This window comes from Topomyia yanbarensis, chromosome 1 (genome assembly GCF_030247195.1).
Source record: "Topomyia yanbarensis strain Yona2022 chromosome 1, ASM3024719v1, whole genome shotgun sequence".
NCBI classification, from domain to species: Eukaryota; Metazoa; Arthropoda; class Insecta; order Diptera; family Culicidae; genus Topomyia; species Topomyia yanbarensis.
The window spans coordinates 91,541,994-91,554,318 of record NC_080670.1 but is presented as its reverse complement, the minus strand read 5'-3'; the positions used below and the strand labels follow the sequence as shown (position 1 = coordinate 91,554,318).

Genomic DNA, 12,325 nt, shown 5'->3' with positions numbered 1-12,325 from the left:
TACTCGTGGAGGACCAACGCGCCCTTGGAGTTTTCGAACGAAAGGTGTTGCGTACCATCTATGGTAGCGTGCAGATGGAAGACGGAACGTTGCGCAGGCGAATGAACCATGAGTTGTATCAGCTGCACATTCGTTGTATTGGTACGAACATTCATGAAAAATAACGGATCAAAGACCAAAAATATCCACAAATTAGATCCAAGAAAAGAAGTCTCCCAAAGTACCCACTCTCGATGGGAGATGCAACTACAAGGTGTCTTCTAACTTATCGTCGTCCATATTTGGATATACTGAGTAGTTTGAACCAATTTTTTTTCACAGTATTGGTCTGTGTAGGGCTTATTTATCCATATTTCCTGCACGAGAATTCCGAACGAAACAATATGAAAGCTATACGGATGAATGGAAAGAGACTGCATTGCAATCAACTGAATGCACGGCTTTTATGCTATCGACATAGCCTAGACATTTCACACTATTTACTTCAATGTAAATAAAAATTTTGAAATATCAACCTGTCTCATTCACGAATCGCATTCTCCCTCTCGTTCTCTGTGCAAGGGGCTTGAAAGCACATGTGACCTTGTCTCATTTTACTATATTCAATTGCGCGTTAAAATACTGGACCAGTAAATTCTATATTGTACATAAATCTTTTTTTCAGGAATATGTGACCAAAAAGTAAACTTCGAATTCGTCAAGTAAAGAAGCATGAAAACAAAAAGAATAAAGCCAAAAAAAGAAAGTCCATTGCATATTTATTAGCCTTTTCTCAGAAGATGAGATTTTCAAAAACATTTCAAAACTTTCTGATGCAATGGTTCTCAAATTCGTACAATCCGTTTTATTCATTTTCTTTATTCAAAAATGTTTTTGGCTTCAAATATATGACCATTTCATTTTAATTAATTATTTCATTACGCATCTTTTTATCGTTTGTTCATCTGCGTTCATTTTACTTATTTTATTCGTTTCATTCTTTGGATTCACTCTGATCAGTTTATTCTTTTTGTGCATTTTACTCATAACTCATTTAACTTATTTTATTCATTGTTTTCATTGTATGCATTCTATTCATTTTTTCCAGTTTAATCATTTTGTTCAGTTTCTTCATTTTAATAATCTGACTACTTTTTCAGTTTCAATCTTTTCTTCCAAATAGTTTATTTGATTCAATTTATTTCTTTATATTAATTTATAACCTTTTACCATTCTTCATTTTTTCATTTTAATCAATGCATTTAATTCTGCTAATTTTCTTCTTTTTATTCATTCTATCACTTCAGCTCATTTTGTTTATTTGATTCGTTTGTTTTATTTATGAATTTCATTTATTTTTCACTTTATTCATTTTGTTCATCCATTTTTTTTATTCATTTGATTCATTTGATTAATTTGATTCATTTGATTCTTGTTATTCATGTGATTCATGTGATTCGTTTGATTCATTTGATTCGTTTGATTCATTTGATTCATTTGATTCATTTAATTCATTTGATTCATTTGATTCATTTGATTCATTTGATTCATTTGATTCATTTGATTCATTTGATTCATATGATTCATTTGATTCATTTGATTCATTTGATTCATTTGATTCATTTGATTCATTTGATTCATTTGATTCATTTGATTCATTTGATTCATTTGAATCATTTGATTCATTTGATTCATTTGATTCATTTGATTCATTTGATTCATTTGATTCATTTGATTCATTTGATTCATTTGATTCATTTGATTCATTTGATTCATTTGATTCATTTGATTCATTTGATTCATTTGATTCATTTGATTCATTGATTTCATTTGATTCATTTGATTCATTTGATTCATTTGATTCATTTGATTCATTTGATTCGTTTGATTCATTTGATTCATTTGATTCATTTGATTCATTTGATTCATTTGATTCATTTGATTCATTTGATTCATTTGATTCATTTGATTCATTTGATTCGTATGATTCATTTGATTCATATGATTCATTTGATTCATTTGATTCATTTGATTCATTTGATTCATTTGATTCATTTGATTCATTTGATTCATTTGATTCAATTAATTCATTTGAATCATTTTATTCATTTGATTCATTTTATTCATATCTTTAATTTTATGCATTTCATGTTCAGTTATTCGTTTTATTTCATTCAGTTTGTTAGTATGAGTCAATTTATTCTATTAATCTTAAAACTATATCTAAATATAATCTTAATTTTTATTTAATAACCTAATCTAATTTGATTCGTGTATATTATAATTTTGATTTACATTAATTTTTCTACTCATTTTATGAATCTAAAAACCTATTATTCCATTTTTTGCTTTACTTTTTTATTTCGTTCGTTTTGTTGATTTCTATAATTTATTCAGTTTATTCGAGATTTTATTCGTGCAAGACTAGAAACTGTTTTCATCCCACCTCTAGTTGGGTGCATACTTCTCGTGAGTTCTGCAAACTAATCCAATAGTGAAATGTGTAAGACATGTCTCATCTCACTGCTAGGTGGATTAAATCGGTTTTTTTTAGAAGAAGACCCACTGTCCACCGGGCTGGAAGAAAAGGCTTTGTAAAACTGATTGTCTCAGGCTCGCTACGCGCACTCTTCAGATGGCAGACCCTGAACAAGAAACCCCGTTCAGCTTCGGCAAAAAATGACAATGGTCAGACTGTGCAATTAACAATGACAGCATGTATGCAATATGCATGTATAGCGAAGTAGAATGCGAAATGAAATGGAACAACATACATTCGCTCAAGGGCTCATCGCACACAACCCAGCGTACATGATGTGCGACCTTGAGCACACCAAAATCACAGCGCATCGAGACAACCATCAATCACCCGACAAACATGAGGGATCTCCCCCGCACAACTGCAAACAAAAGTGATCCACAATGCACTTCCCCAGAGCAAGCGCTGAGGTCTCCCATAGCACCTCCAAAGCGATAAAATAACAACAAACAGCAAAGTAGAACAACAAACAGCAAAGTAGAAGATAGGAAATCCCATAGAAAACGGGGCAAATAAGCGATCTTGGGTAGTATACAGTCGTGATTCGCTGGTTGGACCACAGCCTTGTCCAACTAACGAATTTGATTCGCTAGTTAGACCGACTGACAAATGTCAAAAACTCTCCAAAGGAGATGTTGGCAGTGTAAATGCATCTGTTCTTATCCCTAAATATTGTCAGATTGATTGTCAAAGTAAATTTGGCACGAGATTTTGACGTTCAGATGCTTTTTAGGTGGACAATGGTCCAACTAGCGGAGGTCCAACTAAAAAGCGGTCCAGTTAAAAAGTGTCCAACCAGCGAATCACGACTGTACACCACAACACAATATTATCCCTCGAAAATATGATGAACCACCTGATGAAATGAGATGGTGATGATGTAACAGGTGTGATCTGTGTCCTGCCATGCGTACCTATTAGCAATTAAATCCAGCGTTTTCGAACTAAGCGCTGCAGATTGTGTGATAAACCATTGTCGTCGTGATCTTCTTTTTACTACTGGCCCTGAATTAAAAATTTTGCGCGAGAAAAATACACGCATTTTCTTTCTTCTGGAATCTTAGTTTCCACAGTCCCCACAATCATCACCATTTGTTCGCAGCTATTTTCGATTTTCGTTGGATACTATCATTAGCTTTCGTATTGGCCTCCACATATAAATTTTTTCGGGCTTTTGCAAGCTTCAAAGCCAATAAAATTCCGCTTCTTGCTTGCATCCCATCAATCGGATCCTGGGACACATCATGCCCAGCTTGACATAATGCTACATCTTCCAGTTCAATCCAAGCTGCTTAGATGCACTCATTTTTACTTCCACGCAGAAAACATACAGCATAATCAAAACTGTGGATAATTGAATACAAACAAATACTGTTCAATGTATCAAACGACAAAATAATTGGTTATAATATATATATATATATATATATATATATATATATATATATATATATATATATATATATTTATATATATATATATATATATATATATATATATATATATATATATATATATATATATATATATGTATATATATATATATATATATATATATATATATATATATATATATATATATATATATATATATATATATATATATATATATATATATATATATATATATATATATATATATATATATATATATATATATATATATATATATATATATATATATATATATATATATATATATATATATATATATATATATATGCGGTTTCACATTAAATCTGTTTGTACTTAGACATGCATGGCTTAACCTTTGAGACAAGCGTATATTACTGGTAGGATCAACCAGAATTCGTCAGTCGCAACAACAAAACACCCGGCCCGCTTCAATCTCTTTTTTGTTATTGTACCTCCTCTCGCGCTGCTGCTATGTGCTGCTGCTGTGTGTTCTGTTCCAGGGGGAACAATCCACCCGCACACACCATCGGCATCGCGCATCATCATCGAACCTCATCACAACGTTTTTCAGTAGTAAAAAATCGTTTCTCTTTCGCATGAGACGCTCACACACGCGCAAACGCAAAGGCCATGCCGTTTAGCGCGGGGGGTCAAGCAAAACAATCGTCAAAAGATTCTCCATCTTTGCCTCTGTATCACACCCGGCGGGTTGTGCTGTTGTCATAATACATGCTACTGTCGCTATCTATCGCTTATAACGTGGTAGCCGTATAACATTCAGGTGTTAACATTAATGTGTTAACACTCACCCTCGTGTCGCGTGTCGTAAGAGAACCGGTAATCAGCCCGACCAAGCAAACAGGCAACCCCTGCGCCATGTAAGATCAATCAGCCAATTCTCTAACGTGCCCTCGCTTCGCCTATCCGCACAACAGTGAGCCACGCACTGCAACAGTCACCCCCGATGTGACCAACCACAGCCGCCAACTCTCTTACACGCCCTCGCTTCGCCTATCCGCACAGAGAGCCACTGCTGGCTAAACAAAAATTTGTATCGCATTTTGCATAACTTCTCTATGTCCGGCCAGCCTTCCTCTCATCACCACAAGCTAACTCTCACACGGTTTCGCCTCTTGGCTGCCATACGGACCTATACACACAATGTGTATTTGCATTTTGTATAACTTCTCTATGTCCGGCCAGCCTTCCTCTCATCACCACAAGCCAACTCTCTCACACGGTTTCGCCTCTTGGCTGCCATACGGACCCATACACACAATGTGTATTTTCATTTTGCATAACTTCTCTATGTCCGGCCAGCCTTCCTCTCACCACCACAAGCCAACCCTCTCACACGTTTTCGCCTCTTGGCTGCCATACGGACCCATTCATACATTGCGTGTTTGCAGTTTGCATAACCTCTCTATGTCCAACCAGCATTCCTCTCACCACCACAAGCCAACCCTCTCACACGGTTTCGCCTCTTGGCTGCCATACGGACCCATTCATACATTGCGTGTTTGCATTTTGCATAGCTTCTCTATGTCCGGCCAGCCTTCCTCTCACCACCACAAGCCAACCCTCTCACACGGTTTCGCCTCTTGGCTGCCATACGGACCCATTCATACATTGCGTGTTTGCATTTTGCATAACTTCTCTATGTCCGGCCAGTATTCGTCTCACCACCACAAGCCAACCCTCTCACACGGTTTCGCCTCTTGGCTGCCATACGGACCCATTCATACATTGCGTGTTTGCATTTTGCATAACTTCTCTATGTCCGGCCAGCCTTCCTCTCACCACCACAAGCCAACCCTCTCACACGGTTTCGCCTCTTGGCTGCCATACGGACCCATTCATACATTGCGTGTTTGCATTTTGCATAACTTCTCTATGTCCGGCCAGCCTTCCTCTCACCACCACAAGCCAACTCTCTCACACGTTTTCGGCTCTTGGTTGCCATACGGAGCCATGCATACAATAATGCGTGTTTGCATTTTGCATAACTTCTCTCTGTCCAGCCAGCCAGCCGCTCTCTCACCACAAGCCAACTCTCTCACACGGTTTCGCCTCTTGGCCGCCATACGGACCCATGCATACAATAGTGCGTGTTTGCATTTTGCATAACTTCTCTATGTCCGGCCAGTATTAGTCTCACCACCACAAGCCAACCCTCTCACACGGTTTCGCCTCTTGGCTGCCATACGGACCCATTCATACATTGCGTGTTTGCATTTTGCATAACTTCTCTATGTCCGGCCAGCCTTCCTCTCACCACCACAAGCCAACCCTCTTACACGTTTTCGCCTCTTGGCTGCCATACGGACCCATTCATACATTGCGTGTTAGCATTTTGCATAACTTCTCTATGTCCGGCCAGCATTCGTCTCACCACCACAAGCCAACCCTCTCACACGGTTTCGCCTCTTGGCTGCCATACGGACCCATTCATACATTGCGTGTTTGCATTTTGCATAACTTCTCTATGTCCGGCCAGCCTTCCTCTCACCACCACAAGCCAACCCTCTCACACGGTTTCGCCTCTTGGCTGCCATACGGAACCATTCATACATTGCGTGTTTGCATTTTGCATAACTTCTCTATGTCCGGCCAGCCTTCCTCTCACCACCACAAGCCAACCCTCTCACACGGTTTCGGCTCTTGGCTGCCATACGGAGCCATGCATACAATAATGCGTCTTTGCATTTTGCATAACTTCTCTCTGTCCAGCCAGCCAGCCGCTCTCTCACCACAAGCCAACTCTCTCACACGGTTTCGCCTCTTGGCCGCCATACGGACCCATGCATACAATAGTGCGTGTTTGTATATTGCATACCTTCGATACAGTCTACCCTTGCGCCGCCGGACAGACCGCCTGTATCGTAGTGGACCATATGGCTAGGCTTGCCGCATACCCTCGCATTACGTTCGACTTTTTTCCTTTCCAAAACCTCTACCGCTCGCTCGATTCGAACCCGCCAGTGGGAGTAGTGTTTTCGGGTTGCCTCTGGGCTTGCCTCGGACCTTCGGGATTCCCGCATACACTGTGATAGTCGGAAATGCCTTTTTGCCATACATCTTCACGATTACCACACTCCCTATAGATAGATTTTCATCAACATGAGGATTAATTTACTACTGCCATTTACGCTGCTAATAATCACCACCCATACGGTCGAGTCGATCGGCCGAGGTGTGGTGTATGTCACTGCGGGTACCCACTGCCTCCGACACGGTGAAATCATCTCAGCCGGCATTGATACTACGAGTACGGAGCTGATGTTTTGGTGGTATGCAAAGCCTACTAGTGGTGTGTTTTGCATTTTGCCTAAATCCCACTTATGCCTCATAAGTGTGCATGACCGGCATGTGTTGTACCGCCATACTGCCGGTGCCGGTCACACTCCATGGCATGGACCTGTGTTTTGCATTTTGCCTAACTTCCACTTATGCCTCATAAGTGTGCATGATCGGCATGTGGTGTACCGCCATACTGCCGGTACCGGTCACACACCATGGCATGGACCTGTGTTTTGCTTTTTGCCTAACTTCCACTTATGCCTCATAAGTGTGCATGGTCGGCATGTTGTAGTGAACGTATCTCAGTCGGTATTGATAATACGAGTGCGGGGCTAATATTTTGGTGGTAGGCAAAGCCTACTAGGGTCATTCGAGTGTCAAATAGTGACTTTTTGCTATATCTGGTATCGCATATAACTTCTAAACGGGTCAAAAATGTACGGTAACCTTCTACGGACTGCCAATCTAATGTATAACATTCCGCTAGAACATTTCCAGTCTGGGATAAATACCCAAGTAGGCGAAAATCCAATTCCCGTAAGTGTCCTCTTACATGCAACGTATAAAAGACGAGCACTGTGTATTACCGCTACCACAGCAGCACATCAAGCATAGACGCATACGCTAGGTGCGCCACGCACCTTCCCGTTACCGTCGCTCAGCTTGCAAATGCAAAGCCAGCTGCGTGTTTGTATAGGCACGCACAGCCAGTCCAATGAAGAACCCGACCGGTACAATAAGAGAAGTTTTCAATTCTGCTTTGTGCGGATCTTTCGCTGGTAAAATAAGAGAAGTTTCATATTCTGCTTTGTGCGGATCTTGCTAGCGACGGTCGCTCTCGCAGCCGTCTCGGATGGGATTGATTTTGCATTTTGCTTAATTTTGAACTATGCCTCATATTGCCATTGCTCGCAGTACAGACGTAGTGTATGGTTTCGCCTGTCGGTGTGCCGCGGGTAGCCGATAAGTGCACTTCGCACTATTAACGTATTTCAACCGGCATTGATGATGGCTGTTTGTATACAGGAGAACAAATATATATATATATATATATATATATATATATATATATATATATATATATATATATATATATATATATATATATATATATATATATATATATATATATATATATATATATATATATATATATATATATATATATATATATATATATATATATATATATATATATATATATATATATATATATATATATATATATATATATATATATATATATATATATATATATATATATATATATATATATATATATATATATATATATATATATATATATATATATATATATATATATATATATATATATATATATATATATATATATATATATATATATATATATATATATATATATATATATATATATATATATATATATATATATATATATATATATATATATATATATATATATATATATATATATATATATATATATATATATATATATATATATATATATATATATATATATATATATATATATATATATATATATATATATATATATATATATATATATATATATATATATATATATATATATATATATATATATATATATATATATATATATAAAGGCATTTCCGACTATCACAGTGTATGCGGGTATACCGAAGGTCCGAGGCAAGCCCAGAGGCAACCCGAAAACACTACTCCCACTGGCGGGTTCGAATCGAGCGAGCGGTAGAGGTTTTGGAAAGGAAAAAAGTCGAACGTAGTGCGAGGGTATGCGGCAAGCCTAGCCATATGGTCCACTACGATACAGGCGGTCTGTCCGGCGGCGGCCAAGAGGCGAAACCGTGTGAGAGAGTTGGCTTGTGGTGAGAGAGCGGCTGGCTGGCTGGACAGAGAGAAGTTATGCAAAATGCTAATACGCATTATTGTATGCATGGCTCCGCATGGCATCCAAGAGCCGAAACCGTGTGAGAGGGTTGGCTTGTGGTGGTGAGAGGAAGGCTGGCCGGGCATAGAGAAGTTATGCAAAATGCAAACACGCAATGTATGAATGGGTCCGTATGGCAGCCAAGAGGCGAAACCGTATGAGAGGGTTGGCTTGTGGTGGTGAGACGAATACTGGCCGGACATAGAGAAGTTATGCAAAATGCAAACACGCAATGTATGAATGGGTCCGTATGGCAGCCAAGAGGCGAAACCGTGTGAGAGGGTTGGCTTGTGATGGTGAGAGGAAGGCTGGCCGGACATAGAGAAGTTATGCAAAATGCAAACACGCAATGTATGAATGGGTCCGTATGGCAGCCAAGAGGCGAAACCGTGTGAGAGGGTTGGCTTGTGGTGGTGAGAGGAAGGCTGGTCGGACATAGAGAGGTTATGCAAACTGCAAACACGCAATGTATGAATGGGTCCGTATGGCAGCCAAGAGGCGAAAACGTGTAAGAGGGTTGGCTTGTGGTGGTGAGAGGGAGACTGGCCGGACATAGAGAAGTTATGCAAAATGCAAATACACAATGTGTGTATGGGTCCGTATGGCAGCCAAGAGGCGAAACCGTGTGAGAGAGTTGGCTTGTGGTGATGAGAGGAAGGCTGGCCGGACATAGAGAAGTTATACAAAATGCAAATACACATTGTGTGTATAGGTCCGTATGGCAGCCAAGAGGCGAAACCGTGTGAGAGTTAGCTTGTGGTGATGAGAGGAAGGCTGGCCGGACATAGAGAAGTTATGCAAAATGCGATACAAATTTTTGTTTAGCCAGCAGTGGCTCTCTGTGCGGATAGGCGAAGCGAGGACGTGTAAGAGAGTTGGCGGCTGTGGTTGGTCACATCGGGGGTGACTGTTGCAGTGCGTGGCTCACTGTTGTGCGGATAGGCGAAGCGAGGGCACGTTAGAGAATTGGCTGATTGGTCTTACATGGCGCAGGGGTTGCCTGTTTGCTTGGTCGGGCTGATTACCGGTTCTCTTACGACACGCGACACGAGGGTGAGTGTTAACACATTAATGTTAACACATGAATGTTATAGGCTACCACGTTATAAGCGATAGATAGCGACAGTAGCATGTATTATGACAACAGCACAACCCGCCGGGTGTGATACAGAGGCAAAGATGGAGAATCTTTTGACGATTGTTTTGCTTGACCCCCCGCGCTAAACGGCATGGCCTTTGCGTTTGCGCGTGTGTGAGCGTCTCATGCGAAAGAGAAACGATTTTTTACTACTGAAAAACGTTGTGATGAGGTTCGATGATGATGCGCGATGCCGATGGTGTGTGCGGGTGGATTGTTCCCCCTGGAACAGAACACACAGCAGCAGCACATAGCAGCAGCGCGAGAGGAGGTACAATAACAAAAAAGAGATTGAAGCGGGCCTTGCTTCAACGTGTTTTGTTGTTGTGACTGACGAATTCTGGTTGATCCTACCAGTAATATACGCTTGTCTCAAAGGTTAAGCCATGCATGTCTAAGTACAAACAGATTTAATGTGAAACCGCATAAGGCTCAGTATTACAGCTATAATTTACAAGATCATTTCACTAGTTACTTGGATAACTGTGGAAAATCTAGAGCTAATACATGCAATATGCAGGGACCTCGCGGAACCTGTGCAATTATTAGTCAAACCAATCGTCCTCCGTGACGCTGGAGTTGAAATCTGGATAATTTTGTTGATCGTATGGTCTCGCACCGACGACAGATCTTTCAAATATCTGCCCTATCAACTATTGATGGTAGTATAGAGGACTACCATAGTTGCAACGGGTAACGGGGAATCAGGGTTCGATTCCGGAGAGGGAGCCTGAGAAATGGCTACCACATCCAAGGAAGGCAGCAGGCGCGTAAATGACCCAATCCCGGCACGGGGAGGTAGTGACGAGAAATAACAATATAAGGCGCCACTTGATGCCTTATTATTGGAATGAGTTGAGTATAAATCCTTCAACAAGGATCAAGTGGAGGGCAAGTCTGGTGCCAGCAGCCGCGGTAATACCAGCTCCACTAGCGTATATTATAATTGTTGCGGTTAAAACGTTCGAAGTTTATTCTTGACCAACACGGGTGCTACTCCTAATAATGGTAGTAGGTCACTGGATTGTTAAGACTATAAGACTGGGTGCGGCCGCGCGGGCTATCCTGGTTCGTGTGTGTCGTTGTGGCGTCTGTTGCCTTTTATCGGGTGCTGGAGTTTCCTACAAGCCCTGCTGCTATTACCTTGAACAAATTAGAGTGCTCTAGGCAGGCTATCACTATGGCCGCGAATAATCTTGCATGGAATAATGGAATATGACCTCGGTCTTAATATTCATTGGTTTGTAATCCAGATCAAGAGGTAATGATTAACAGAAGTAGTTGGGGGCAATAGTATTACGGCGCGAGAGGTGAAATTCGTAGACCGTCGTCAGACTAACTAAAGCGAAAGCATTTGCCATGGATGCTTTCATTAATCAAGAACTAAAGTTAGAGAATCGAAGTCGATTAGATACCGCCCTAGTTCTAACCGTAAACTCTGCCAATTAGCAATTGGGAGACGCTACATTATGGTGCTCTCAGTAGCTTCCGGGAAACCAAAATTAGGTTCCGGGGGAAATATGGTTGCAAAGTTGAAACTTAAAGGAATTGACGGAAGGGCACCACCAGGAGTGGAGCCTGCGGCTTAATTTGACTCAACACGAGAAAACTTACCAGGTCCGAACTTATTGAGGTAAGACAGATTAATAACTCTTTCTCAAATATAAGGGTAGTGGTGCATGGCCGTTTTTCGCTCGTGAAGTGATTTGTCTGGTTAATTCTGGTAACGAGCGGGACTCAATCAAATAAACTAGAACAGTGTCAGTAGTCAGATGATGATCCTGTTCGGTTAGCAATCGGTACGGCGGGGCTGTGGGTATGAGTAACCATGCTGTTCAGTTTCCGTCCGGCAGTATCGTCCAACCGGCGAAGTAGTCTGGCCTGATATGTCAAGTTCTGCTTATTTGGACAATTTGTGTGCAACAAAACGAGATTGAGCGATAACAGGTCCGTGATGCCCTTAGATGTTCTGGGCTGCACGCGCGCTACAATGTGAGCAGCAGCGTGTACCCTATTCCGAAAGGAACGGTAAATCACT

At 40.4% G+C, this 12,325-nt stretch overlaps 1 protein-coding gene across 3 annotated transcripts in view; it reads right to left on the bottom strand.

Moving 5' to 3' along the window:
• The window catches only part of LOC131694216 (CUE domain-containing protein 2-A), a 363,208-nt gene that overhangs the window by 129,307 nt on the left and 221,576 nt on the right, over positions 1 to 12,325 (bottom strand). The gene's annotated exons all lie outside the window — the stretch shown is intronic.